Genomic DNA, 24,084 nt, shown 5'->3' with positions numbered 1-24,084 from the left:
CACTCGACGACCAAACACCTCTGGGCTTTCGTGAGACAAGATGGCCGCCACCACCCGCAAAACCATTAATTATTTGCGGTTACACTGTTGCTATTTCGTTAATGGGGGACACACGCCTCCCTTGTGTGGTCTCCCATTCGGTAGTTTTGTTCGTTTCACGAACAGTGTATTAGAATACTGTTCGTGAAACTACTGTATGAATGCTCACGGTTTTCGTGACGCTAGCATACGAATGCTCTTTACTTCAGACCAAAGGAATTATAACAGCAAAATATTTAGTCACCCAGTCCTTAGTGTCCCGAAGTGGCTGGGTTTGCCACACTTCCCAATGCAGTTCAATGAGAAGTCTTTGCAAGGCAGGTGCTGTGGGCAGTTCTCTGATTGACAGGCAGGGGGGTGTAACAAGGTTAATTTATAAATGTGTGAATTTGAATTCCAAATATGCACTTTTTGTCAAATGAAAAAGAGGACACACTCTTCACACATAAAGCACTCCAGCAAGCTAAAGTGCTTTACATGTGTGAAATGCCCCTTTAATGATACAGAACACGGATGGCTAATGTTGGCATACCACATTTTTCTGAACCTTTCCATGATCCTCATTATTGGGACAGGGCTGAGCATCATATGAAATAAAGTTGAGGAAAAAAAGAGAGACCCATTGGTGTCAGTGCTAGGTTATATACTAAGCAGACAGTGTCGTTCAGTTACTCTCATTTAGTCAACTAGAGAAATCTGGTTATATTCCATCTGTGCTGGACTCTGCCTTACATTCCAGCAGACAACCAATGCTAGCAATGTTTCACTGTGTGTTTACTTTTTTCTGTCACTAATGACTGGCATTACAGGAATGAAACTCGTGCAATGCACAGAAGTTGTTGTAAAAGCACAAGTTGTCTAGCTCAAGAATTTGGCACGGATTTCCTTGGAGAGAATAACGTTACTATACTGAGGCTTATTGTAGGGGGAGCCTTGGATCCAACAGCACAACAAATGGAAAATACCTTACATTCAGCAGTTGATGCTATAAGTTAAGACACGATCAACACTACTTGGTTTAATAGCTGTTTAAACAAACCTCTGAATTTCCAAAATTAAAGATTAACAACATGCTATAGAAAGTTAAAAGTGTGTAAATCTAGAATCATCAGCTGACAACACAGCAAACAGAAATTCACAATTTTGTATACATTTTTTTTATTATTATTATTTAGTTTTTAATTAAACATACCGGTACTTTACTTTTTAGGCACTGTATGTATCCAAATGATCCATCATATTAAAAGAACATTGAGACAAACTGAGGATAGAATGTACAAGCCATGGTGCTTGCACACTAATCCTTTTACTGCTACAAATTGCCCTGATTCTTCAAGAAAACAGTTACCATTTATTTTTTTTATTCGTTTAAAAGTATCCAGCATAGAAAAATATAAATAAAAAATATGAAGAAAAAGTGTGAATCCAATGGAAATCAACACGGTATTCTGATTGTAACCCAGAATAGAATTCAAACAATCGTCAATGAAAAGAATATATATAGCGCTAACAGCAAAACCATAAGAAATGCGAGAAGGATTCTTATCAACATTTCCATTGAAGTTTTAGCATCAAACAGTATCTCAATTTAAAGAGAAATATTACAGTCCCTTTAGTCGAATCCTGGATATGGAAATATCTAAACAAGACACAGTATTGGGTAAAAGTTACAGATTTAGAAGATTCAGGTCACGGAAAAGGGAACTAAATCAATATTTATTCAAGTAGTTTTTTGTCACATTCAAAACTAAGCCTTACACTTTTTTGAAAAATGTCCCAGCCAGGAAACTTGTAGAAATTTTCTTAAACTATTTCTTAGTGCAGCTATTGCAATAAAAAAAATAAAATAAAAAAAATAAATTAACGCCCCAAAAGAATTGTTACATTGGTATCCTCTGCATCACAACTTTCTGCAACATACATGTACCCTGAAGCAATGTTCTCCAACAATTCATCTACATCTGCAAAGCCTTGTCTCCCTTCCAAGCCATATTAATATCGAGGCATGCACGTCAGCCTCTCACCAATCAGGAGCTATGACTGGTGTTCACACATACATTTTCGGGATGCAATCTATTTTCCTTTACTCTTCACTATACATTTTTCTGAATGAGGGACCCCTGAGATTACACGGTCACTTTTAAAAAGACTTCGGTCTTGTGGACATCTACAAAGAGGTACTTCAAAGGTTATGAGCAGCATGAGACTCACCAGAGCTGAAAACCAAAAGAAGAAATCACAAGCCACACTCACCAGAGCTGAAATCAGTGCAAAGTCACTCACCATCTCTCACTCCAATATGGAGCATGGTGAGTCTCAATGTGTGGGTGATTCTTGTCCATCGCTGGACAAATCTGGTATTAGGACAGCACTTCGAACAGCCAAACAGAAATCTGCATCTTTATGTACAGAAATATAGATGCACATGTAATAAATCCCACCACCAAACTTTGTACCGTTATACCTCCAAGCCGAAATCATACACGATAAAGAGGATTCATACTAGTGAAATAAATTCTTGAATTAATAGCATGCTACAAAATGTATTTGAAAGGCACATGTACACAACATTAAATAGCAAAGAATGGCAGAAATTGCCATTCATTGGTCTAAAAGTTAGCTGAAAGATACTCCACATTGTGATCATATTCATACTAGAAAGATGTAGAGAGACCATGTAAAAATGACGGGACAAATAGTGTGATATTGCTTAAACGAGACACTGTAGACACTATGTCTGCTTCATCTTATTAAACTGGTGATGGTGTCTGCAGTACATCGTCATTTCATCCAGCATTAAACAGTTTTTAAGTTTTGATGCTAAACAAGAGTCCTCGGCAGTCCATCCACTCTGTGCCTCTATGGCTAATGAGGAATTATTAGCTTGAGCAGCAATGGGCAGCTGTGATTGGCTGAGAGTGTCAGGTGATATGAATGGATATGACAACAAGGAAGTGTGTAATCTCTGACTTAGCCTCACCTCCAGTGGGGGCCAGACCGTGAGTGGCAAGGATCCCTTATTCAGTGTTAAACTGCTCAAAAAATCTTTAGCACTAAATGGCGAGACAGTGCCAGGGGACTCCAGGCACTGTAACCAATTCAGAGAGATGAAATGATTACAGTGATTACAGTGTCCCTTTAATAAATAAATTCCACCTCCACCAACAAAATCAAACCATGGGACTTTGCATTACTACTCGAATGTCTAAAACAGCTGTGGTTGAAGCTGAAATGGTTAAATAAAAAAAGGAAGAAAAAAGCAGGACAAGAAGAAATCTCCAGTGCACTAGTTTTGACAATGTTGAATTAGTGTGTCATTTTCCTAAGCTTACACATGAGCAACGGTTTTATTTATATAAGGCTAACAGGCAACAGGAGAACACTGGGCCTTTACCAGAAAGCTGTGGATAGGTGCATGGAAAAGTCTAATAAAACTATTCTCATCTCAATGCCCAGGCTACAAAATATAAAGTAATTAAACAGGTTTAAAAGCCTATTACAAATACAGACTCTGTAGAATTCCGACTGCTTCGATAATTCCGATGTTGTGATAGGTTTAAGTGAGAGCATTATAATTACTTTATTGTGCGTTGTTCTTTGTTCCTATCCAAACACGCTGTCGTAATGAAACTGGTGTAGTGTGATTTTATAAACTCCTCTGCAATGTGTTCTGGCTCTTAAACATTTCTGGGAATAATTGATCCATCAAAGATGATATTACAGAGCATTGAAGCTAGGAAAAATAAAGTAGGTAATGGTTTTATTAGGAGGCTGCTTCAGGCAACTGCTTGCTATGTGCCAACAAATTCACTAAGGAGGGTGGTAAAGGGGAATTACAATAGATAGCTGTCGTAGAAATACAAGTTCATTGATGCTATACCAGTTTGTCAAAGCATCATAACTCATGGTTTTAATAAATCAACTACTTGCAAAACCACACAGCATGGCTTGAAAAATATAATCAACAACTTAATTTGTCAAATGTTTCCAAGCTGGTTGGCAACTCACCATTTAGCAATAATACTCTATGGCTGCCCATTTTCTGAAGCTTTGGACTTTAAGTCAAAGCAGTACTGTAACTTTAATCCACAAAGGAACACTATAGCGTTAGGAATACAAACCTATATTCCTAACGCTATAATGTCATACTGCCAGATTAGGATAAGATTTTGCACACACCCCCTCCCAAAGAAAGTGGAGTGACTTCCCCAGTGTCGCCCCCTGCAACATTATTTGTCTCTGTGAAGGCCATTTCAATACTTCTTATAGAGAAGTATTGGAAACTGATGCACATCCAGATGCTTCTCATTGGAAGCATTACATTCAATACTTTCCTATCAGCAGCAACCTCAAGCGACCACGTTTTACTCGATCAGAGATGAAGTGACCTGGGTGACTTTAGTGTTTAGATGGATATGCATTTTGTCAGCATTTAGTTGGAAATAAAAGCAGGATCCCATTGGTTTATGGCAAAAACAGTAATAAATAAATAAAAATATGTCTGTAATTGGTTAGTGTGCATTCCACTTTGAGGTCTAGTGCCTGTGGCAACTCGTTGAGCATGTGCAAGAGGATCTGTCGCAGGTTCTTCAGAATCTTTCATAGACCAACTAGTGCTTTACAATAGATACAAAAATACAAATGACAAACTAGTTAAATCCTTCATGGCAACTATAATGCCTAATGGGGCTCATCATATAAACAGGCCGATTCATCCCATCTGCAAAAGGACTTAAAGGGCCACTATAGCCACCCAGATCACTTCATCTCAATGTTTACATTGCAGGGTTAAGTCCACCCCTAGTCGTTCATTTGATGAGAAGATGCAAGAACAGAAGAGGGTATTGCACATGAAGCCCACAATCTCCAGAATATAAAATACCGTCTTTGCGATTATTTATCTCCAGCATGAAACATGTTAAAGTCATCTATGGAATAAGGACATTACAGGAAGCAGGAGGCAGGGGAATTTGATATAGCTATTAGGAACACAGGGTGCTTCCTAAAATGTTTGCAGTTTCCAACCCATTAGCCTTGTCAGGACTTATATTGATTTTGTTTTTTCCGTGTGTAGGGATGCCATTTTGCAGGAGAATGACACTAAATTCATTGTGATGGCTCTGGAAATTGATTTGTAAATGTAATCTGCCTTCCTTTAGGCTGACAGAGCATCATGGGAAATGAAGTCCACAAACATCTGCAGTTCCATGGAAAACCATCAACTCATAAATGTGTGTTCTGGTTTCCAGGCAAAGTGAAACGAAACATAAAGCAGACCATGGTAACAAATTATTACAGCAGATGGATTGGAATGCACTAGAACAACATTATTTTGTGCAAATTACCTGCAGTAAGTTTTTTTTGTGACCTGCCAAAAAATAAGGGTGCAGCCATACATAAATTACTTTGCGGTATTCCATTACATTATTTCCCTTTTTCATTTTAGACAATTGAACCACTAAATAATTTAGGATGTGCTATAAATGCCCTGTCTAATGGGAACAGCACGTCTCCCTCTGCATAATTTGTGAGCAAGTCCGACAATCCTGGAGAAATACCAACTCCCTTGGCTACTGAGCCGCTAAGACATAACTCTTCATCATTTGAGAGGAAGCAAAGGTAAGTTCATTATCTTGTTGTGGTTGAATAATAAAAAATAAAAAAACTGGCCACAATGCGGATTTTAGTGGGGTGAATAAACACAATGGTACATTACGTGGGGGTACCTTACTCTTTGTTATCTCTTGGGACGCATGATGACGGATCTACGTTGGAAACAATACAATGCTAGGGGTACTTTTTAAAATCTCTTTTGGGAAATTCCCTTTCTAGATTATGGCACAAGGTAAACCAATGACTATCACAAATACTAGACACCGAGGTACCACTTGATATCTAAATCTGGCTTTTATCTAAACCATGCGATTCATTCATAAACGCACAAAATAAATTGATAGCCAAACTGGCCCTTTCGACCAGACGGGAAATTGCATAATTGTGCGGGATTCCTAAAATATCTACTCTAGCTACTGTTGTCCAAAATATAGGGGAGGCAGATGAGACGGACAAGCTTAGAACATTGGTAAATGACACATCAAAACATTATCATAAGATAGGCTTCAAACCTCTCCCTCCTAACTCTCTGATGTTTGAGACCTCTATGGCAGCCACAGACACCTAATTAGAGTTCTCTTTTCTTTCTTACATTTTACTGTCCCTATTTTCTATTTCTTTTTCCATAGATTATGAAGACTTTTTTTTTTTTACTTTTCTTTTCTCTGGTCTGTCTTCTTCTTTTACCTTTCGTGTGTGCCAGTTGCATGCAATATTGCTTACTGGAAGTAGGCATGGTCTCCTTTATTTAATGTAGGTCACCATGCCATGTTTTTGCAGATGGTACTCTGATCTGATGGGGAGGTTGACCTCTTCATTTGCTACATTCATATAACTATTGAAGCTACGCCTCCACTCATTATCTTTATATGATAAACATATTAATATTTCTTCCATTTCTGCTGGAGACTCCTCCTTCTAAAACAAGTGTTATTCGTTATTGTTTTAATGTTAAAGTTTGGACTACGGTTTGTCACTGTGGTACATTTCACTAGTGTGACGGGTACTGTTTTTGCCCGTAGTTGATAACGTCTTTGATTCTGTAACAGTGAATTTAATAATTTTTGTGAGGGGCAAATAAGGCCGTATAGAAGTAAAAAGGGAAATAAGTCGGTTGAGGTGTGCCGGAACCAACGACGTGGTAGGCCTGTTATAAAAGAGGGCCCACCCATGAGGTGTAATGAAAGTATAGATAGAGGGAGTGGAGGGTGGGGACATGCGAGTCGCTAAGAAAAACGTACGGAACGGAGGAAGGTGAGTAGGGGGGGTTTTATAGGTACTATGCCCCTCCCACAACTGCAGGCCAAGCCCTTTACATTTATAAACCCAAATAAAGACAAAATGTAATTAAATAAATAAATGACAATATGTGGTAACTCACACAGACAAGATTTCATATTTCACTGTTTTGTAAACGTGCGAGAGCACAAATTCTCAAACGTTTTTAACAGCATCGAGCAACACAAAGATGCATTTGGGAAGATAATAACAGGAATCTAACAGAAACCGTATGTGCTATTTTGACTTCCAGTAAATGTATAGATGAGAAACAGTGTACTTATTATAATGTTACGAGCTTCCAAGGCTTTACTTGCCATTGGCGATAGACTTCTTCATCAACAAATATGCAGTCCCATTCTACAATTCCGACAGGGTTACTTACTAAAGTGAGAATTGTTGGGAATTCAAATTTAAGGCCAAAATAACCAAACAATACATAGCTGGCAGAATATTCCCAGTCTATCTACTACATTGTTCTTAAATCTTTAGGCAAGTATATATTTTAAGCTAAAAACATGCTGACAACTTTGGCATATCTAATTCTACCAGGTCTGTGTATAGTAGGTATGTTAATAAGTGCTAGCAAAGGATGCCCCGCTTTGCATTTATTAGAGGTACAATCCAAACACCATAACCTTTACACCAACGCCTAAAAGGGGTTAAAACATCCTGTAATATAGCTTTAACCACACTGCAAGGTTCCTGTTCCAATACCCTTATAATTTAAGATAGATCTATCTTCCTGTCTATTACTTTCATGTGGTGCAATAAAATATTGCCTTATTGTGTGACAGACCTTCAAATGAAACATTTTGCTGCCGTACGATGTCCTCCAAGTAACCAGATTGTGTTCCTCGGAGATTCATTTATAAAACCATAAAAACTGAATACAATATGCGGGAAAATCAGATCTATCACAAAAGTAGAGGGTTCTGATATTAAAAAAAAAACAGAATAATGGGGGAAGGGGAGTGAGCGAAACAAATTTTTATGACAAATGTAAAACGCACCAGGATTTTTACCTACACTTGCATTAACAATTAAAATAGACAAAACTGTCACACAGCAGTGACATTCTGCAATCAATCTCAACCACACACGACACAAGCAGTTCTAGATAGAGACAGGTTGTCAAAAATTCCTTAGTCCAGCCAAAACGATTGGGGAAATCATATGTTCGATATCCTTTGCTCGCTGACACAAGCTTAGAAGCGGATCTTATTCACTCACACTTAAAGATCATTATAATAAAATTAATCAAAGTAACGGTAAATTTGATGGGTAGATGTGCCTGTGAAAAAAAAAAATACACTTCATTTCAAAAGTTAATGTTTTTGTGAGCAGGCATTCCCAATCGTAGGTTTGCAAGATGACACCATATATGTAATTCACACCTAGTTGTGAATGTTGGAAATCTTAATAAATGCAGTGAGAGGATAGCCCTGAAGCATTTTAGAAAATAGGTTTATTTTAACTCTTAAAGGGAAAAACGGAACAAATTAGCTAGGTTTAGAGCCATCACTTCTTTCAAAGTGAAGTTATTCCCTTGCCATCAATGCATTTCTAACGCAGATGTAAGATTCTGTTCACTTTAGATACAGAGGCGATTTTATCATTTCAGGTGAGTGCAAAATACCATTTGCATTTATATTGTGATTTTTAAAGACGCAGAGAGAGAGAGGTGTAATAGTATAGATTAGGAAAACTGAAGAAGAATATAATATAGAAGAATATTGAAGGAGGGGAAAAAAATGATTTGCTACTTTCCAAGGGACCCAATGTAAGATACAGTCTTGCATTAGGATTTAGGCCCCCCTGGAAAATAAACAGTTAAATTGCCCAATTGCTTCCTGCCTCTTTCCTTGTGGGAAATTTCATTTAACATATGTTATCTGCAGTTTAAACCAATGCCCTTTGCAAGTAACCCATGGGATGGAAGCGTGGGAAAAGAGGGGTCACGCAAAGAATTTAATTCATAAAATTCCCATCACGAAAAAAAGGCTCACCAAACAAAATTTAAATTGCATTTCCTAAATCTGCATAAATTATTGCATTTACAATAATAAACTGGCGGACATGTAGAGATTTACAGAATTTGCAAAAGAACTGACTTTTTAAAAAAAGATCTGCAAAAATAAATACAAGTCTGCCTCAATTATTGTTTGCAGCAGTCAACATATTTTTGTATATATATTTTTGCATGGGTGATTACACAGCCTATCCATCTCAAAGAAACTCTGCAGTACACATTTTCCGTTCGAGCAAGATTCTGCAGCAAAATCTGTAATATGCTCACTATGTAGCTAACCCATCACTTTATACAGAAACTATTTTTTCTACTGCAATAATTATATTGAAGTAGGTGAGAAGAGGGAGGTCAGTCAAATTTTTAACACAGGCATCCAAAGCTCCTCTTTAAAAATTGGATACCTTTGATTCTGTATTCGATTTTGTTCATGCTGACTCAAAATGACGGTGTAGAAAAATATATATATATATTCTTCCTTTCTCTCACTTAGGAAGATATAGAAAAGTGCTGCTGGGATAAAACGCAATTTTTGGTTAACTTCCAAATTGTTCTACTGGTTTCCACGGTGACCGTTCCACTTTTAGAATCTTACACAGAAAATTGCTCTTTGTACATACAACCAAGTTAGGCGTTCACCTTTAAGAACCACTCCAGAATCTCCAGGCCCCATAACCTCTATAGCAAGCTGCAGTGGTTATGGAACATGGAGTGTCTCTTTAGCCATCAGTGCAATTTTCATGCATGGAGAGAAATGTTTACATGTACAGAAAACATACTCCGAATGTATTCAAAAGTCAAGATTCTATTTGCATGGAAAACTAAAAAATAAATAAATATATTAAGCAGGTAATTTTGCATAGTTTAATCTTGTAGTTCCAATAAACGCCCAGTGCAGACGTGAGTAGGTCTTTGTCAATTGCGTACAAAAACTCTGTTGTCTCTAAATCAGGACTGCATGCAGTGAGTGGACATACATGAACAGACTGCCTGCAGGATCATCGTCCAATCAGCTATCCTAAAATCCATCCCTTTTCCATAAATGCTAAGCAACTCTGTGCCTGCAGCCTGCATGTCTGCGGAAAGCGTAGAATTGATGCTCTTTTGTCTGTTGTTATAGAAACCACCGAGCTTCACTCTATGGATGAGTAATGAATTAACCCCACCACCAAAAAAAAAGAAAAGACTGCACTCATTGATGGGCTATGCACAGCTCCATAGAGTAACAGTACAGCGGCTTTACAATGATTGAATTACGTCAAGCACCACAAAATTGCTAAGCTTCTATGTTCTTTAAAATATTGTGAAATTTTGTTTTTCCTCTTTACTAAGAGGTTCAGAAACACTTATTGCACTGTTTATGTTTGGGGCTCGGTGAAAATAATAGAGGTTTATGAGGCATAAAGATCAGCACACACATATCATAACCCCAGCCTTGTGTCAGCTACCCACATTGTTGCATATTTAGAATAACTGCTTACTGCTACTGAAGAGAGGAATGCTGAAGCGCTCAAGGTTTTCATAGCCAACTCGCAGGGTTATGGACCCCAGAAGAATTCATTTTGGCATGGCGCAGGAGTGAGGCGGATAAAACTGATGGTTTGCAGCTGCTTGGATAAATATATCTAGCCTTCGATTTCTCATCTACTTGATGTGTCCTTTATTATTGAATGTAAACACCACAAAGTCAAAAACAACCAAAAACAAATGTTTTTTAACCCATTTGTGATAGAGGACTTACTAAGGCTGTCAGAGTATTAAGACATTGGCTTAAACCCGTCACTGGAATTTTAAACTCTCAAAATACTCACAAAATAAATAATTACATTTAAAAAATACAAATAAACCAAAAACCTTCTGTAAAAACTTAAATTTTATAAAATACTCTTTTAAAAACATGCCAAAAAAAGGAAAGAAACAAAAAACAGAATATTCGCCTGCAAAATCTTTCCTTTGCAGGCGACTGCACAATTTAAAGTGGTGATTTTCAGCCAATCAGTGCTCTCTCATACAACAGTACGGGGCGTCGCAGGAGGGCTTACCTTGGCTAGAGTCCTGAGTGGACAACCAAAAAAACCTGGGTCTGAGTTTTGCCATTTGCTACTGTTGTTATAGTCCCCTGTTCTAGCCAGTTCCCTGTTCTGTGCCTGGCTACAACAGGGGACCTACGGCTAACCGTAATGAATGGCAAAATGCTGAACAAAAATTGGGGAATAGTGGAGCAAAGAGTGGATTTGCGGTATTTTTCTCTGTGAAACGCATCCTGTGTTCCACCCGGTGTAAACTAATGACTTCCGGTTCCTGTTTGGCCGATCATGTGATCGGATGTATTGTTCGTGAAACGCACATGCGTTCCATTGAGCGCCCACATCCGCCTCCCATATCAGATACAAGCGGATATGCCGGCTGTGGAACGCAAATGGGTTCCACCAACGTAAATTTAAAGAAACATACCAAGCTGGTATGTGTCTTTAAATTTACGTTTGCGTTCCACAGCCGGCATATCCGCTTGTATATAAGCTGGTATGTGTCTTTAAATTTACGTTGGTGGAACGCATTTGCGTTCCACAGCCGGCATATCCGCTTGTATCTGATATGGGAGGTGGATGTGGGCGCTCAATGGAACGCATGTGCGTTCCGCGAACAATACATCCGATCACATGATCGGCCAAACAGGAACAGGACGGCGAAATTTACCAAGCGGAACCGGAAGTCATTAGTTTACACCGGGGTGGAACGCAGGATGCGTTCCACAAAGAAAAATACAGCGAATCCACAACAAATGGACGGATATAAAAGAACCACAAGAACTTTGATGTACAACACACACCAACTGAGGAAGCCTATTAGGCGAAACGCGTTTTGGTGACTATTGGACTTTAATATATGCTTTTGTTTTTTATCTAACCTGTTTTTTGGAATAAATTATATACTTTTATAGAATTTTTAAGTATTTATTATTCCTTTCTATTTTACCTGAAAACCTGAAAATCCTTTCCATCATCTGGAGTGGGGTTTGGATCTCCCTTAAATGATCCTTTTGATATCCAGACCAGAGCCAGGTTACTTTATGGCTCTATTTTTGTGAGTGTGCTATCTACAAATATTGGATTTACTCTATATTTTAAAAGATTTATCTGCACTATTGTGTTTCCCTCTGTTTCTGTTTCAGCTTTGTCAGCTGTATTTTGAAGAGAGGGAAGTATTTTACAGCTCCACCTATTTTTTGTGTATATTATTATATGTATGTGTGTAGGTGAAGGGGATACCTCACTAGGTGTTTGAGCTGTTTACACTACTTTAGGACATATTTTCCCTTATTGTTTGTTTATAGCAAGAACCCTCAATCCGTGATATTTCTTATACACAACATAAAATATATTATTAAACTTGCAAAAAGAGTCCAAAAAGTTCTGGGTTGGAGTCTTTGGAGGGTTAATCTTTTGTTGCAGTAGTGGAAATGTCATCCATAGAATACACTGAAGTTGTTTTGTAGATTTTACCTTAAAAAGACAAAAAAACTTTGCATAGTGTAAAACCGCTTTAATCATAAATAGATTCCCTTTCCCCCAGATATGGACTCTTACACTGTTTAGTATTTAATTTTGTAAAATTAAATACATATTCACTTTAATATCGAACACATCCTAGTGCTCCCTTGATCATGTATTCTTAGCATAATATTCAAAGATCATAACATAAAAAATTACTGTTGTTAAAATCACAAACTTGCATAAAATAAACAATTACCAAAATAAAAGTGTCAAATTACTACCGGAGAAGCACACTTTTTTCAGGTAATAATTTGACACTTTTATTTTGGTAATTGTTTATTTTATGCAAGTTTGTGATTTTAACAACAGTAATTTTCTATGTTATGATCTTTGAATATTATGCTAAGAATACATGATCAAGGGAGCACTAGGATGTGTTCGATATTAAAGTGAATATGTATTTAATGTTACAAAGATGTGGCTACTAACCAATTAGGCAGGACTGTATTTAAGACTGCCACAGACCCCGTTTATACTCTTGTGTACACAAAAGTTCAATAGTGAGTTCAAAAGAAATCACCAGGAACTGAAAAACCAAAGCAGCATAAAATGCAAGCACTGATTAATAGGAATATATATATATATATATATATATATACACACACACACACACATATATATATACCTATCTTCTTACTACTTACCTACTACCCCATCCCTGATCCCCCACCATACAAGCAGACAAGTCACTTTAATGCACATAAGCAACAGTGTTGCTTTAAACCACTACTGGAGGAAAAAAGATCAGTTGACGTCAAAAGGTTTGTGTTTCGCAATGTATTTGAGGATAATAAAATGTGTTCAAGTATTTTCATCCAGATAAATTCCTAATCATTTTTTAAGTAGCAGTGTGATATTGTTTACTTATTCATCCCATGGAATGAGTCACGGGAAAACATAGGCCAGAAACCATTAAAATAGAGCTTTGGCAATCAGCGTGCTAATCTCACAGGGAGCTGATATTACTAATTTTCTAAAACTCTTCTTAGCAACTTCGGTGAGGTAATTCAAACCAGCATGTGTTGGGGATCAGCCTAATTTAATACCATCGGTGGATGAACAATTAAGCACAACAGACCTCAAAGCAGGACAAACATTGATAGGTTTTGCACTCATAAATAATAAAAAAAAGAAGAAGAAAAAAAAACCACTATAAACCGAGCGTCAAAAAAAAAAAAAAAATTATGGGTAACATTGAAATGCCTTCTGCTCATTGTTACAATGTTTCCTTCCATGGTGTATGCCAAGACTGAAATAATCATATAAGAGGATGGTTCACAGAGAAGCATTGTGATGCATTTATTAATAGGTAGATACCTAATGAAGGACTGTGAAACGGATGTTATATTATGGTTTAAATACTTGGGATTGAACCGTAACTGGGAAAAACAAGATTGCGGTTATACAATTGATAGATAGATATACACACATACAATTTTTTTGTGCAATCAAGTAAACACACATTTTTGTAACAGAAAAGCTTAAAGGAACACTATAGTCACCTAAATTACTTTAGCCAAATAAAGCAGTTTTAGTGTATAGATCATTCCCCTGCAATTTCACTGCTCAATTCACTGTCATTTAGGAGTTAAATCACTTTGTTTCTGTTTATGCAGCCCTAGCCACACCTCCCCTGGCTATGATTGACAGAGCCTGCATGAAAAAAGAAAAAACTGGTTTCACTTTCAAACAGATGTAATTTACCATAAATAATTGTATCTCAATCTCTAAACTGAACTTTAATCACATACAGGAGGCTCTTGCAGGCTCTAGCAAGCTATTAACATAGCAGGGGATAAGAAAATCTTAATTAAACAGAACTTGCAATAAAGAAAGCCTAAATAGGGCTCTCTTTACAGGAAGTGTTTATGGAAGGCTGTGCAAGTCACATGCAGGGAGGTGTGACTAGGGTTCATAAACAAAGGGATTTAACTCCTAAATGGCAGAGGATTGAGCAGTGAGGCTGCAGGGGCATGTTCTATACACCAAAACTGCTTCATTAAGCTAAAGTTGTTCAGGTGACTATAGTGTCCCTTTAACTTGTTTAAACAATGGAAGTCAGACTTCAATCACAAAAAAAGACCAACAAACAACAACCTGTTAAGAAACAGTAGAATATATAAGCTATACCCTTGTTAATATGAAGTGCAGTCAAAGATATTCTATCTACATCAGAAACATGAGATTAACGAAGATGCCCAACAGACCCCACTATGATGAAAACGGAGGCTGTGGAAAAAGCGTTGAGCAATATTCAGCTCCTTAGCACAGACAGTAAAGTACTTTAATGCAAAGTGCTTTCTTGTCGTAAGGCTGTGTGCCCATTTAGATTCAAAAGATAAACAAAAAACGTGTTCTGGTAAAGGCTTAGCATTATTTGACAAAAAGGGAATGGGTTTGAAAGGGACTTTCCATTTTGCTTGGAGACAGACATCCTAAGTGCTGAACAAAGTACAGTGTTGGGTCCTCTACTGAGGTTATCACAATATTGTGCAAGTTCGTTGTGGACATAGAAATGATGGTCGGGTCTGAGTTGGACACACAGCAACAGTCTCTGGCGTACGTATCTTCTTCTGGGTCTATATGCTCGGCCACAAATCATGTACGATCCAATCAAGCTTAACCAGCAGCCTGACTGTGAAAATCTGAGGAGCACCACAAGGTGTCCACCATCTTGGTGAGGCCTCTGCACTTTCCAGGAATCAATTGACATGTGAATCTGTAGTAATTTAGCAGTTACTTCTATGCATGCCAAAATAGCAACTAACAGCGGAAGGGGGGTGGGTGACTTTGATAAATACTAAAGGCACTCTAAGAACTTTAGGACAAGCTAATGGCTGCCTCTCCCACCCCAGATCACTAAGAGAGCTGCAGGCCCTTCAAGATGTGAAATTTACTGATATTACTCAGGGATGTCACCTGAGAGACTTGTGTAACATGCTTTCTAGGTCAAAGTCGGACAGTTTTCACCATCTAACACAGGTGTGAAATAGTTAGAATGAGAACATTTCAACTGGGTTTCTGACACTCTAGTGAAGTCCACTATGGGATATAGGTCCAGAATTCCTGTTGAACACATTTTTTTTTTGTAAGTTAACAGTCACTTCCCTGGATTTTAATATTTTGTTTCCTTATCCCATATATGTAACAAAGGTGTGTTTTTGCGAGGAGTAAAAACTAAAATTAAATACAGAAATCCACACCTATCCTGTAACTGGGCATCTATCTCCGCTGCCTGGCACTCATTGCTATAAGTTCTGTTCTTTGCAACTGGCAGTCAGAGGGAAGAGGAAAAAATTAGGCAATAATTCTCTTTTTCCTCCTTATTTGCCACGTGCGCATTGACTGAACTATGATGCAATTTGCAAGATCTTCAATATAAATAAAAAAACAAGGCACCACATACAAAAAAAGGGTAACATAAATTATAGGCGTTTTCCAATGTTTTATTAAATTATGTACTTTCCAGAAAAGTGAAGTCTTCCTTTAAGGAACATATGTGATGCGGTTTTTGAGAGCTCAAAAACATTTTTTCTATGCCCCTTATATATGGAGGGGACGGCAGATGAGAAAATGGCTAAAACATTTCTTATTTACTTATTTATCTATTTTTATTGCCTTATTTTGAATCAACAGCATAAAATAATATTTTTCAAGGTTGAATTTGACGGACTTTAGTCTTTTTTCAACCTAGACCACTATGTAATTATGTAAAATGATGTCATTGTAAGAAAAAAAATTTATGAAGCTGTGTTACGAGAAAACAGGCTGGTATGTCAGTGACAACATTTGAGCCACTGGTAATGTGATTGAGATCAGACACCCATGTGCAGGATGATAGGCACCCCATGCTCTTTAGAAGAACTTGCGTATGGGTGAAAATGCCCTAAGAATGCCTTATGTACCCCACTTCAAGGGGTACCAACATATATTGTTTTAAAAAAGCAGCACATTTAAGAAGAACCCAGGCCCCAAAAAGAAGACTTCACTACTAGATGTGGGACTACAGTCAAACATAAAAACATAGGTTGGATAATGGTATTTTTGAAGGTTCCAATTTACTGCCACAATCTAGCCTTATTCAGAGGAGATAAAGCTATTTTAAAAAATCTGTTTTGCTACAACAGCCCAAAAACCTGACTTTTTTTCCCATTGAAAAAGAAGAGCAGTAGCTGGAAATTTTAGAACAGGATGTGCTTCCCAAGTGTATCCAAAGGGTCCATGACCGGTGGTGTAATACTCTGTAGAATCACAAAATTCTCATTTCAATCCATCAAGCAAGCAGGAAACGCAGAGCTGTTGCCTGAGCCTATTAGTAAAGATGCCTGTACTATTTATACTGAACAAAGAGGAAGTGATCTGATCTATAAAACTTACAGCAAGTTATACTTCGGATGAGTCTATTGCAGCTGCATCCGTTGCTAAAAAAAAACCAAAGTAAATATAAATAAAACATAAAATTTTATATTTTGCGTTATCAAAATGTACATCTTTTAACAGCCACGCAAGTACACAATATATGCTTTTACTATTGTTATGACAGCAGGAAAACCGTGAAAAAAACAAAATGGGATCAAGAACTTCTGGCCAAGATTCAGTACTGCATTTTTGGAATGGATCTTCAAGTGTGGACTCTGACCTTAGCATCTGTTTTGAATTACACAAGAGGCTTTCAGTAACTTATAAATCTGCTTCATGATAAACACACATTTGGCTGAAGAAAGGCTCCCTGCATTTAGAAGATCAGAGCGTAATATCTTTTTAATTTGGGTCACGTTGTGAAAATATGAAAATCTGACCTTAACTGGCTTTAGTAACAATTTATTTTTATATGGAAATTTGAATAAACATTTCAGGGTCTATTGTCGCCTTTGTCTTTAACTTTACTGCCTACTTGACTCAAATATTAAGTTCATGAAAGTTATGGTAGCTATTGTAATAAAGACATCTTAAAGGAACATAAACATGTATTCCTGACTCTATAGTGTTAAAACCACCATCTAGCCACCCTGTGTCCCTCTTGCCTCCCTAAATATAGCAAAATCTTACTTGTATTCAAGCCTGAAGCTGTACCTCTGCATGCTGTTTGCCTCAGAAAAACAGGCTGTCTGCTGACATCATCAGAAGTGGTGGCCTGATCCAATCACAGTACTTCTCCATAGGATTGTCTGAGACTGACAAGGAGGCAGATCAGGGGCAGAGCCAGCTCAATTCAAACACAGCCCTGGCCAATCAACATCTCCTCATATAGATGAATTGTATCAATGAATCTCTATGAGGAAAGTTTAGTGTCTGCATGCAGAGGCAGGAGATACTGAATGTTTGGATGCATTTTAGGCAGCCATGACCCAGGAAGGATCTCTAACAGCCATCTAAGGAGTGGCCAGTGAAGTTATCACTAGGCTGTAATTTAAACACTGCATTTCCTCTGAAAAGACCGTGTTTACAGCAAAAAGCCTGAAGGTAATGTTTCTATTCACCAGAATTCAATAAGCTGTAGTTGTTCTGGTGACTACAGTGTCCCTTTAAAGGACCACTCTAGTGCCAGGAAAACATACTCGTTTTCCTGGCACTAGAGTGCCCTGAGGGTGCCCCCACCCTCAGGGTCCCCCTCCCGCCCGGCTCTGGAAAGGGGAAAAGGGGTAAAACTTACCTTTTTCCAGCGCTGGGCGGGGAGCTCTCCTCCTCCTCTCCGCCCCGTCGGCTGAATGTGCACGCGCGGCAAGAGCTGCGCACGCATTCAGCCGGTCACATAGGAAAGCATTTACAATGCTTTCCTATGGACGCTTGCGTGCTCTCACTGTGATTTTCACAGTGAGAATCACGCAAGCGCCTCTAGCGGCTGTCAATGAGACAGCCACTAGAGGATTAGGGGGAAGGCTTAACCAATTCATAAACATAGTTTCTCTGAAACTGCTATGTTTATAAAAAATTGGGTTAACCCTAGCTGGACCTGGAACCCAGACCACTTCATTAAGCTGAAGTGGTCTGGGTGCCTAGAGTGGTCCTTTAATTACCACTGGAATTGCAACCAAAGAGCAGTGAGCAGAGAAGAGCAGAGTGTCCCTTTAAGGGTCATAACATCATGAACATCACATGGATCAGTGGAAGTAACGCTGGTTTTCTGTCTTTGTGCGAAAGAACACAAAACGGTTCATTTGACAAAGACTAAGCAGCACCATTTTTTATAATAATGTATTTATTTACAATTCTGAAAAATCAGGATGCCATGTACGCATTAAGTTTGTTTTTGTTTTGTGTGGTGTTTTTTTTTTTTTTGTGTGTCCATTATAGGCGACCAACAACTCATATACAAAAGTAAGGTGCTACAAACGGTATCTAGATTAGACAATTCTTTATATTTGTATTACAAGACTCGTCCATCTATTTTAATTTGTGATATACGCTATATTAAGGAATCCACGTAATTGTTCTATTGTTGAGGCTTTTTAGTGTAATTATTTCAATATAACCTACCTGTATATACAGATCTGTCAAACTTCCAGAAAAAAAAAATACAATCAACTGGATAATAAACAGAATTTAAAAAAGATACTCCCTGCTCTTAAAACACAATCATTTCGATTTCCTAAGATTTTTCCTGCTCTTGAACATATTCAGGACCATTATTTCCTAATCTTTCTTTGGACCAAGAGACACTTCAATAAAATAAAAAAAATCCAATTCACATATATTTTTTCTTCTTTTTTACCTTAATTAGCAGTTTATAAATGTCACATTTGATGCCTTATGAGAGTTATGCATATTTCTGCCAGATTGACTTATTAGTTTTAATTAACTGCCAGATAGAAATTCCAATTTTAATGACATTACTTAGTTTAATATGAGCTTATTGTAGTTCTGATGTTAATATCCGTGTGGCGTACTTTAAGGTGGCTTAATGCACACCAGTGTCACACTTAAAACCACTATTCTAGACAAAGAGAGGGGAGTTCTATAGGGACTTGTCATCGTTTACAGTGTTGAGGTAGGAATTATGAGAATGTTTAATATGGTTGAGATGCCCTGGAAGTGCCTTGTCAAAAAGCAGGTGCAATGTCAGACTGAAACTTAGCCTGCACCAATCTGGTAGTGTCTAAGGCAGTGGTTCTCCTCCATCCAGTCCTCATGGCCCACCAACAGTCCAGGATTTATGTATTTCCCGGTTTTATTCCAATGGAGATACTAACAAAACCTGGACTGTTGGTGGGTCTTGAGGACTGGTTTGAGAACCACTGGCTTAAGGGGTTAGCAGAGAGTTTGGCAGGGACACATCCTGCATAGCTGTATTAACAATAAGGATACATAATCATCCAAAACTGGGCAATCTATACATACACCAAATGAAATTTGGAAAATGGGTAGTTGGGAAGAAAAGGGCAGTGTTTACATTGATACCTAGTAACACCTCTAGTGGCTGTCACTCATACGGCCAATATATGAGCTTTCTAGTCCTGTGCTGCACAGTGTGCAGCACAGGCGTTCAGCATCTCCATGCTCTGCATGGAGGCGCAGCATGCTCCCCATAGAGATGTATTGATTCAATGCATCTCTATGTTGAGATGCTGATTGACAAAGCGCAGAGGTCTTGATGATCTCAGCCATGGAGGTGGAGCCAGTCACGGCGAGACTAGCACAGCGAGGGATTAAAGGTGAGTCAATTTACCTTTCAGGGCGATTGGAGCAGGGAGGCCACCTAAACAGCTACACCAGCCCTATAGTGTCAGGAATACACAGGAATACATTCCTCACACTCAAGTGTTCTTTTAAATGGTTTGCGAGAGCCATTTTCCATTTATTTATTTACTTACTAGTTATACACAAGTGAAATCCTTAAAGCCTAGTTAAAACTGTGCGGGAATGAACAAATTGTCCCTCCACACCATTCTCCATTATACCAAAACAGTCATTAACTCTTAGGGTTGTTATCAGACAACAAAAATGCTCTTTAATAAAACCACATAGGTCCTTCTAACACATTAATGTTCTTTGAAATAGTGACTAAGGAGTGTATTAAATGCTTCTTTGCAAGAACTTCAAGTACATTATTATCATTAAGCTGCTAAACTCAAACATCCCCCTCGGCAATGTACAGTTTAAAAAGTGCTCCTTTTAAAGTGGCTCTGTCCTATACAGGGAGTGCAGAAATATTAGGCAAGTTGTATTTTTGAGGATTAATTTTATTATTGAACAACAACCATGTTCTCAATGAACCCAAAAAACTCATTTATATCAAAGCTGAATATTTTTGGAAGTAGTTTTTAATTTGTTTTTAGTTATAGCTATTTTAGGGGGATATATGTGTGTGCAGGTGACTATTACTGTGCATAATTATTAGGCAACTTAACAAAAAACAAATATATACCCATTTCAATTATTTATTTTTACCAGTGAAACCAATATAACATCTCAACATTCACAAATATACATTTCTGACATTCAAAAACAAAGCAAAAACAAATCAGTGACCAATATAGCCACCTTTCTTTGCAAGGACACTCAAAAGCCTGCCAGCCATGGATTCTGTCAGTGTTTTGATCTGTTCACCATCAACATTGCGTGCAGCAGCAACCACAGCCTCCCAGACACTGTTCAGAGAGGTGTACTGTTTTCCCTCCTTGTAAATCTCACATTTGATGATGGACCAAAGGTTCTCAATGGGGTTCAGACCAGGTGAACAAGGAGGCCATGTCATTAGATTTTCTTCTTTTATACCCTTTCTTGCCAGCCACGCTGTGGAGTACTTGGGCGCGTGTGATGGAGCATTGTCCTGCATGAAAATCATGTTTTTCTTGAAGGATGCAGACTTCTTCCTGTACCACTGCTTGAAGAAGGTGTCTTCCAGAAACTGGCAGTAGGACTGGGAGCTGAGCTTGACTCCATCCTCAACCCGAAAAGGCCCCACAAGCTCATCTTTGATGATACCAGCCCAAACCAGTACTCCACCTCCACCTTGCTGGCGTCTGAGTCGGACTGGAGCTCTCTGCCCTTTACCAATCCATCCATCTGGCCCATCAAGACTCACTCTCATTTCATCAGTCCATAAAACCTTAGAAAAATCAGTCTTGAGATATTTCTTGGCCTAGTCTTGACGTTTCAGCTTGTGTGTCTTGTTCAGTGGTGGTCGTCTTTCAGCCTTTCTTACCTTGGCCATGTCTCTGAGTATTGCACACCTTGTGCTTTTGGGCACTCCAGTGATGTTGCAGCTCTGAAATATGGCCAAACTGGTGGCAAGTGGCATCTTGGCAGCTGCACGCTTGACTTTTCTCAGTTCATGGGCAGTTATTTTGCGCCTTGGTTTCTCCACACGCTTCTTGTGACCCTGTTGACTATTTTGAATGAAACGCTTGATTGTTTGATGATCACGCTTCAGAAGCTTTGCAATTTTAAGAGTGCTGCATCCCTCTGCAAGATATCTCACTATTTTTGACTTTTCTGAGCCTGTCAAGTCCTTCTTTTGACCCATTTTGCCAAAGGAAAGGAAGTTGCCTAATAATTATGCACACCTGATATAGGGTGTTTATTTATTTATTATTGCCATTTATATAGCGCCAACAGATTCCGTAGCGCTTTACAATATTATGAGAGGGGGATTTAACTATAAATAGGACAATTACAAATAAACTTACAGGAACAATAGGTTGAAGAGGACCCTGCTCAAACGAGCTTACATTCTATAGGTTCACCGGGTGTTGATGTCATTAGACCACACCCCTTCTCATTACAGAGATGCACATCTTCTAATATGCTTAATTGGTAGTAGGCTTTCGAGCCTATACAGCTTGGAGTAAGACAACATGCATAAAGAGGATGATGTGGTCAAAATACTCATTTGCCTAATAATTCTGCACTCCCTGTATTTGTTTTAGCATAAACAAATGATTTATCTAAATCTAGATATGTTGAGTTTCTTCAAAATATGCCCGATCTGGTTATTGTTGAGTAAATTCTGGGAATATTGATATTTTACTATTCTTAATGGGGTTTTTTTTTGTTTTTGTTTTTTTATCTTATTATTAATTTTTAAGTTTTTATTTTTTTTTCTATTTTTTCTTTTCATTGTTCCAATATCTGAATGCAAATAGTTTTTCACGGTATTACTCAGTTTTCGGTTTTGTTTTTTCCTTATTTTTTTTTTTCATTCCAATTCCAATTCCAATATCTGAATGCAAATTGTGTATACTTCATGATACCAAACTCTACAGCTGATGTCAGCTAAATTACCACAATCTTTTCGTGTAGGCAGAGATATCACAATTCCACATCACGTCATGCAGAATATTCGTCACAGCTTATTATTTGAGTTTTGCCTTACTGAGTCTTTTCTATAGTTACACATAACACTACGATGATAAGTGCACATTTTAAATCTATGCATTACAAACTTGCTTTACACACTACTTTAAGTGTAAATATCATGGGTACACTAAAATTACGAGAATAAAAAACACTTTTATATGCATACATACAATCTATACTGGCAAAAAACTTAAATTTGCATAGATATTCTTAAAATATTCTTAAAAATCTAGTCACTCAGTTCTCTCCGCTCTAGGCATAGGGTCCGCATAGCCCTCAATGCCGAGAACTGAGTGACAGGGAAAACCCTCCTACAGGAGATTCTCCTACTCCCAGGCACATCATCTACAGCACATTCCTCTAGCAACCATGTATAGAAATAGAGGAGTATAACAATGGAACTATAGATTCCACTACATTCTGAAGCCAGCATAATGGCAATATGGGTGAGGTTTGCCTTGCTTGAGGAGCAGTTCCAGAAAGGAGTAGGAATTATAATAAAGTAGGCACCAGCAAACTCCCAATCATGGCCGTAGTGTGGGACAAGAAAGTATGCAGCTGCTGAAAGGGTTATTCTGACTGTAATAGCCACTGCAACCTACTGTATTATCCTGGTGATCTTCTCCGTTAATGGGGCAAACCATTTCACAATGGATTGTCTCTGGGTCCCAAGCCTCCCAATATGGTGGCTGAACTGTGTTTGTTTTCTATGGAGCTGCATAAGCTGGAAGCATTGACTGGACAAGTGTGTCATCTGAACACTTTAATCCAATCAATGAGTGTCATGCAAATAAACATGCACAGAATTGATATCACCTTGCACGGAACTCTCATTCTGGGTCGGCCAATGGCACTGCTGAATGTGAAGTCACATCTCTGGCATAATTCGTGCAGGGTTTAAGTGTGACATATAAGGTAGTGGTGGTGTAACCTAATCCAGATTCTTATAGAATTAGCAAAATACTTATGCCATTCAAGACCACATAACCTAGATTATATCCTATCCAGGGGTTATAAATTATATATTTGTAGCAAAGATTAAAAAAACAAAAACAAAAAAAAACCCCGAAATAAATAAAAATAGACTGACAGCATAAAACAATGATAGACAGGAAGGGATAGGAATCTAGACTTTTAGAAATAAAGGTAACAAACTGTACATGAGAATATGTATTTGAAAGACATGTTCCGGTTTATAAACAGTATTTAATACAGAGCAGACATTAGTTTATGAAAGACAGAACTGACTCTTAGAATTATCAGACTGTTTAA

At 38.0% G+C, this 24,084-nt stretch overlaps 1 protein-coding gene across 3 annotated transcripts in view; it reads right to left on the bottom strand.

Annotated features, from left to right (window-relative positions):
* Positions 1 to 24,084, bottom strand: part of RAPH1 (Ras association (RalGDS/AF-6) and pleckstrin homology domains 1) — a 136,822-nt gene that overhangs the window by 64,837 nt on the left and 47,901 nt on the right. The window lies entirely within an intron of this gene.

Source organism: Pelobates fuscus, chromosome 8, assembly GCF_036172605.1.
Source record: "Pelobates fuscus isolate aPelFus1 chromosome 8, aPelFus1.pri, whole genome shotgun sequence".
In the NCBI taxonomy this organism is placed as follows: domain Eukaryota; kingdom Metazoa; phylum Chordata; class Amphibia; order Anura; family Pelobatidae; genus Pelobates; species Pelobates fuscus.
Note: the sequence above shows the minus strand (reverse complement) of the source record. Positions and strands in the feature narration are given on the sequence as shown.